The sequence below is a fragment of the Diabrotica undecimpunctata genome, chromosome 1 (genome assembly GCF_040954645.1).
Source record: "Diabrotica undecimpunctata isolate CICGRU chromosome 1, icDiaUnde3, whole genome shotgun sequence".
In the NCBI taxonomy this organism is placed as follows: domain Eukaryota; kingdom Metazoa; phylum Arthropoda; class Insecta; order Coleoptera; family Chrysomelidae; genus Diabrotica; species Diabrotica undecimpunctata.
Genome location: NC_092803.1, coordinates 176,364,374 through 176,372,019, shown reverse-complemented (window position 1 = coordinate 176,372,019; position 7,646 = coordinate 176,364,374). Strand labels below are relative to the sequence as shown.

Below are 7,646 nucleotides of genomic sequence, written 5' to 3'. Positions count from 1 at the left end.
GTTAAACGTTTTTATCTACAGGGTGGTCCTTAAGTAATTGTACAAAGAAAAACCGTAGATTATGCACTTTAAAATATTACGATTTAAATCAACTTGCTTAATTAATAAAATGTTGATATTAAGAAAGATACAGGGTGTTAAAGTGAAAATTTAAAATTTTATTTTTCGCTATAACTTTTACGTTTGTAAGTATTTTTGAACAAAAATTTACAGTTGAATGCTTTTGAGTAGGATAAATTATAATTTTATACATACTTTAATGTAACTAATAGAGGGCGCTACATATGCCATATGGGTGGCATCAATTTGCACTTAACTTTTTTGCTGTTTAAGTTAGCTCTATTTGTGTTAAAAAATATTAAAGATACATTATTTTTACAAAGAAAAGGTATACCTATTAGTAACCTGAAAATTTAACCGTTTTCGAGATAATCGAATTTTTTAAGTCAGCTGCATAATAATTCTTAGTTTGATATTTGTGCGATAAAGCACTGAATACCTGTAGATAAGCATAATTGATAGTTTATTCTTATTAAAACAATTCAAAGTTGATAATGTAACATCACAAAATGCTTTGTTATGGGTGCTAAATGTCTTATTGGAAAATATTCTTCATCTTCTACTTTAGGTGCCGTGTCCGTATTCAGACGACATCATGTTTACAATTTCCCTTTTATATCGCTTCTTAAGTTTATATAATGGCGTTGTATTACTTTTTTTCTACTGTCAAATGCTGAAACCCAAAATATGTGATTTATGCAAGATGGTCCACCGCCACATTCTAGAGAGAAGGCAGTTAGAACATACTTAAATACAACAATTCCTTGGCAATGTGGTGAGATAATAATTTAATTATTTAATTTATAAAAAATCCGAAGAGAATACTTATTATTCATTACGTAAATTGTTTACCCATTTTTATAAGGACAAATAAAAACTAGAGCACAGGTATTGACTAACACATATGTGTCTTGTTTCATAATATTTTGCTACAAATCTAACTTTAAAGACAGTATTTTTACAAAAACATCATGGTTGGCCTAATAATCGATATTGTGATAAATATAGTAAACACACTGCTGATATATTTACTTTATTTAATATTTCGTTAACTATTAACTTTAGTTAAAGGTATTTTATACCAAAATTCAGAAGTATTAATGTTTTTGCTTATTTTTTTTTCGTTGCCTGGAGTAATTGCCTTAAATCAGAATTATGCAGCTGATTTGCAAAATGCGATTATCTCGAAAACTGTTGAGTTTTGAAGTTATTACCAGGTATACCTTTTTTTGTTCAAATAATGTATCTTCTATATTTTCTGTACCAAATACAGGTAACTTAAAGACCAAAAAAGTTAAGTGCAAATTTATACTACATATGTGGCGCCCTCTATCAGTTACATCAAAGTGTGCATCAAATTATAATTTCTCATCTTTAAAAGTACCCAGTTGTAAATTTTTATAAATAAATGTTTACAAACATGAAAGTTATAGCGAAAAATAAAAATTTAAATTTGCAATTTAACACCCTGTATCTTTCTTAATATCAACATTTTATTAAAGCAATTTGGATTAAATCGTAATATTTTAAAGTGTAGAATCTACTGTTTCTTTTTGTACAATTACTTAAGGACCACCATGTAGAATGCGTAGTTTTTTCACAATATTGAAATTAATTAAAAAAGTCCCTTTTTTTTGCTTAAATGTCATGTCGCAGTAAAAGTTTCGATAACCACGAGATGATATGCCTTTTCTATTGACTCCTCCAGATATTCCAGTTAAAAAATAGCATCCAGTAATTTTTCAAATTTTCAAGTGGCTTCGGCTTCGTTTCATGAGGTAATAAACTATAAACAACTAATAAATTCAATTTAATTATTTCTTGAAATCAAAAAACACAAAAAGACTTAACTGATTTATACAATTCTATAATTGTTGTATTATTGTTTATTTAATATTCAGCTATAACCCTTACTTATGACTTGCAGCTAAATATATTAAATAGATTTACCCAAAGAAAAAATAATTAAAGATCCCATAAATGAAAAATACATTTAAATATTTAGTTCCGCTTTAAATAAACGCGAAGAGTGTCGGATGTAAATATTTCAAATTGAAGAGAATAAATTTTCTAGTCAGAATTATAACTTTCTTAAGCGCGATTGCAACTTGTAGACTTGTAGTAGTAAGTAGTTTTGCGGGTTTCTTCTTGTTTCGTCGGCATAATTAGTTATTAAGCAAATTTGTGAAAAGAGACGAGCGCTTAATAACGTCGAAACTTGTAAGTTTGGCATTCGCTCAAAGTGGAATCCATTCTGAACGAATTTAAGGAGAAATAAACACGTGAAGATGTCTGAAAAGACTAATTGGATAGAAAGTTTGGCGATAGCTGGCTGTTGCTTGCTAAAGTTTTGATTCTTTGTAAGCGAGGAGCAGGATCAAACCTGATTTTTATTAAAAAACAGGTCTTGGTTTTTTAACCTTGAATTCACACCTTTTCTAGATAACGAAATAATTTTTGTGAATATTCCTTGACGAAAATTATTTATGCAATATATGTATTTGCTTTATATGTACAAGTTATAAGAAATTACTTTTAATGAAGTTCATATAAATTTTATGAACCAACCCTATATCGAGTTATTAAAAATAAATTAATATTATCTAAAAATAAAACACTGAAAACTTTTGTTTTCAACACTTCCACAAAGATTTATTTTAAATTAATATCACTACAGCTGTTTCAGCCAGAGTGCCTTTATCAAGTGATCTATTTTTGGTATGGGTTCACACTTTATAGTCTTTAACTGAATACATTGAGGAGGGGAGCATCGTTCTCCGACGATTTCTGAATTTCCGAAGTGAAAATTGAAACGTCAATAAACGTACTTAACCTTTAATTGTGGCTTATTCCCATTTAAATATAAATTAATTTAAAATGCCACAAGAAAATAGCATCAGAACAATAATTGTTGTTACTTATCCAACCAATTGTCTGACTAAGTAGGTATTGAACCTAAGGAAAAAAAAAAAAAACAATACAGTACATTCGCAATTATCCGAGTCTAGGTTACATGAGCTTCTGGGTTAACTGAGGCAAACTTCGTAGCGGGCGAGTCACAACTGCGAACAGTTATGCGATGTTAGGTCGAGCCGGAATTCTCAGAAATTGGTACACACTAAATACCCACAATATTTGACCGGATATAAGGAAATCAGCGAAGAAACCACCACGGGAGTTCACAACTTGTACAAAATGTACAAGGAAGGTACATTGAAGGTTCCGGCTATAAACGTAAACGATGCGATCACAGAGAGTAAATTCGACAATCTGTACGGCTGTAGGGAATCTCTCATCGATGGAATCAAAAGAACAACAGATGTTATGCTCGCAGGTAAGGTCTGTGTCATAGCTGGATACGGAGATGTAGGCAAAAGCTGTGCACAATCTTTAAGAGCATTTGGTATACGAGTATTGGTCACAGAAATTTATCCTATCAATGCCTTACAAGCAGCTATGGAAGGTTATGAAGTCACAACAATGGAAGAAGCCTCCTTCTTCTTCTTCTCGTGCCACTCCTAGCGGAGATTGGAAATCATCATGGCCACTGCGACTTTGTTAGCAGCGCGCCTAAAAAGTTCAATCGAACTACACCCGAACCATTCACGTAGATTACGAAGCCACGATATTTTTCTTCTTCCCACACTTCTTTTGCCCTTAATTTTGCCCTGCATGATATTTCTTAAAAGTTCGTACTTTTCACCTCTCACAATGTGCCCCAAGTATTCCATCTTTCTAGTTTTTATCTCATTTAGAATTTCGCATCTTTTGTCTAAAGTTTGGAGTACTTGCGTGTTAGTGACGCGGTCCATCCATGATATTCTGAGAATGCGCCTATAGCACCACATCTCGAAAGCTTCGATGTTTTTTGTGGTCAACTGTTTTAGTGTCCAAGCCTCTACTCCATACAACAGGGTAGAAAAGACATAACACCGCAGCATTCGTATTCGTAACTTTATATTGATATCACGATTGCAAAAGAGTTTGCGCATTCTATTAAAGACTGATCTAGCGATTTCTATTCTACATCTAATCTCTTTTGTTTGATCAGTATCGTCTGTGATCCAAGCACCTAGATATTTATAACAGGACACACGCTCAATCGTTGTATTGTCTATTACAAGATTAGCTCTGATGTTCTTTGATTTCGTGATTACCATAAATTTAGTTTTTTTCAAATTAATTTTCAAGCCGTAACTGTTACAGTATATATTGAGACTTTGAACGAGATGTTGTAGTTCTACTAGCGTTCCCGTTAGGAGAACCGTATCGTCAGCATACCTTATATTGTTGATCGTCTCACCATTTATTATCAGACCAAGATCTTCTTCCTCGAGTGCTTGTTCACAAATAGCTTCACTATACAGATTAAATAAAAGTGGCGACAAGATGCATCCCTGCCGGACTCCTCGACGGATTTGAATTTCTTCTGTTAGCCTACCCTCAACCTTCACATTTGCTGTTTGATTCCAATATAGGTTGCATATAATTCGAATATCTCGGCTGTCTATATTTTTCTTTATTAGAATTTGTCTTAGTGGTTCATGTTGTACTTTGTCAAAGGCCTTTTCGAAATCAATAAAGCAGGTGTAAATTTCTTGGTTCATGTCTAAGGATCTCTGTGAGAGAACGTTCATTGCAAACAGAGCCTCCCTTGTACCCAGCCCTTTTCTGAATCCCATCTGAGTGTTACTGATGTCTACGTCTAATTTCCTATAGATCCTATTATGGATTATTTTCAGGAACAGTTTTAGAGCATGACTCATCAAGGCTATCGTACGATATTCGCTGCATTCCCTTGTATTTGCCTTTTTTGGCAGTAGTATAAAGGTCGAACGGAGCCATTCCCTAGGTATTATTCCAGTTCTATATATTGTGTTAAATAGATCTAGGAGTATTTTAATAGATTCATCGTCCATAAGTTTGAGCAGTTCTACGGGAATTTCATCAGGACCGGGGGCCTTACCACTTTTCGCTTGTTTGATTGCATAATCTATTTCTTCTCTGATTATATCAGGCCCTGTATCATCTGTATATTCGTTTGAGATTTCTTGTCTATCTTTGTCATCAAAAAGTTGTGATATGTATTCTGTCCATCGATTCATTTTTTGTTGTAAATCTGTTATGAGTAAACCATCTGTATCTTTGATCTGTCCTGTCTGTGTTGTTCTTCTCCTTCCTGTCATTTCTTTAATCTTTTTGTGTACATTAAAAAAGTCATATTTGCGCTCCAGTTGTTCCAACTCCTGGCATTGTTCACTTAGCCATCTTTCTCTAGCTTCTCTTATTTTCTTTTTTATCAGTTTATCTGTTTCTTTGTATCTTATCGGATTATTTGTTTTGTGTACCCTTCTTTCACACATCAACTGTAGTATTTCCTCATTCATCCATTCTTTATGTTTCCTTTCTTTCGGTGTTAAATTTTCTCTCCCTGCCAGCATTACGGCATGTTTAATATTCTCCCATTTTTGGTCTATGTTATCAGTATTTCTATTCAGTTTCTCTATATTTTGTAAATTTTCTTTGATGTTCACTATTGTTTTCTCTTTTATATGTTGTTCACTCAGTCTTCTCACGTCAATTTGTTTCTGTATGTGTTTTTGAATGATCTTTAGTTTTATTCTTAATGTGACTACTACAGGATTGTGATCCGAGCCTATATCTGCTCCTGGGTAGGTTTTAGCTGAGAGTATAGAGTTGCGGAATCTTTGTCTAACAAGGACAAAGTCAATTTGATTTCTGACTACTCTACCTTTGGTGTCACTCGGAGATTTCCATGTGTACAGTCGTCTGTTAGGTAACTTGAAAAGAGTGTTAGCAACTACTAACTCCTCCGCTTGACAAAATTGTACCATACGGTCTCCTCGTTCGTTTCGTTCTCCTAATCCATAGTCACCCACGTAACCGTCCACACATCCATGTCCAATTTTGGCATTAAAATCGCCCATTACTACTGTAGTGTGATGTTTCTTCATTGATTTTAGAATTTGTTCCAGATCGTAGTAGAAACTTTCAATTTCATCATCATCTTTATCAGCTGTAGGAGCATATACTTGTATAATATTTATAATTTGTTTATTTGACTGAAGTTGTAGTGCCATTATTCTATCAGAGAAGGGAGTAAAGCTTGTTACACAGTTACTGATTTTCTTTGATACCAAGACAGCGACACCGTAACGATGAGTTGAACTGATGGTGCCTGAATAATAAAGTGTTCCACTATTATTCGTGCATTTTCTCCAAAGAAGCCTCCAAAGAAGCCCAAATCTACGTCACGACAATTGGCTGTAAAGACATTACAGCCATACGAGGTGAACATTTCCTCAACATGAGAGACGACAGTATAGTATAGTGTAATATTGGACATTTTGACTGCGAAATCGACGTTGAATGGTTAGAAAAGAATGCCAAGGAAAAAGTCACTATCAAGCTACAAGTTGACCGTTATCTCCTGACCACCGGTAACCACGTGATTTTCTTGGCTGAAGGTCGATTGGTCAATTTAGATTGTGCCACAGGTCACTCTTTGTTCGTAATGTCAAATTCCTTCACCAACCAAGTCCTGGTCCAAATCGAATTGTAGACAAAACCAGGAGCATAATTACTGAGTGTTCATATGTTACCCAAACACCTCGACGAAGAAGTAGTAAGACTAAATTTGAAACACTTAGGAGTTAAACTGACTACCTTATCAGCCGAGCAAGCAGAATATTTGGGTATATCTGTACAAAGGCCTTTCAAGCCCGATCACTACAAATATTGATTTTGTAATTTAACAGATAATATTAAGAGAATCTAAGTGACTTTTAAAAATATTTTTAATAAAGTATGAAGCAAAAAATAAACAAATGTTTTGGATAAAACTTAGAGGTCGCTGGTTAAATGATATTAGAAATAATATTGAAGAAAAAATGCAATATTTTGACTGTAAATAAATTAGCAAAAAATAGCAAATACAACTGTGAATAAATCACGAAATTAACTGGCTTTAGCTCATACTGTTGTCTGTACAAAGAATATAGACTCACCTTGTTTTAAATTGTATTTTTTCGAGTTTATTGTGTCGAGTTTATTCTATCGAGTGTCAACCGAAGTGTGAATGGTGGGAGTGGATTGCCACGGAAGACCATAAAGAAAGGAGACCATGAACAAATTTCTAAGGCATTGTTCTTGTGGTTTTCAGAGATTGGGCAACCCGATAAGTGGTAAAATACTCGAAGCAAAAGCTATTGAATTCCACAAGTTTATGGATGGAAGAGAAAACTTTTGTACTAGTGAGGAATGGATTAACTTATGGAAGAAGAAATATGGCATCCGAAAATTGAGTATTTGCGGAGAAAAACTTTCTGCTAATTCAACTCAAATTGGAACATTTTATTTAAAATTACAAGACATTATCTTTAGATATACTGACTCTAGACCAAATATTTAACTGCGATGCGACAGGCCTTAATTTTAAAATGCTTTTTTCGAAACCCTCGCTGGGAAAAATGAACGAATTGCACCAGGTTACAAGAAAAGCAAAGAGAAAGTCATCATTTGCAACAATGTTTCTGGTTCATTAAAATTAAGAAGTCTTTTAATAG

At 33.6% G+C, this 7,646-nt stretch overlaps 1 pseudogene; it reads left to right on the top strand.

Annotated features, from left to right (window-relative positions):
- Positions 1-3,171: 3,171 nt before the first annotated feature.
- On the top strand, positions 3,172-6,844 carry LOC140441401 (adenosylhomocysteinase-like; annotated as a pseudogene).
- The last annotated feature ends 802 nt before the right edge of the window (positions 6,845-7,646 follow it).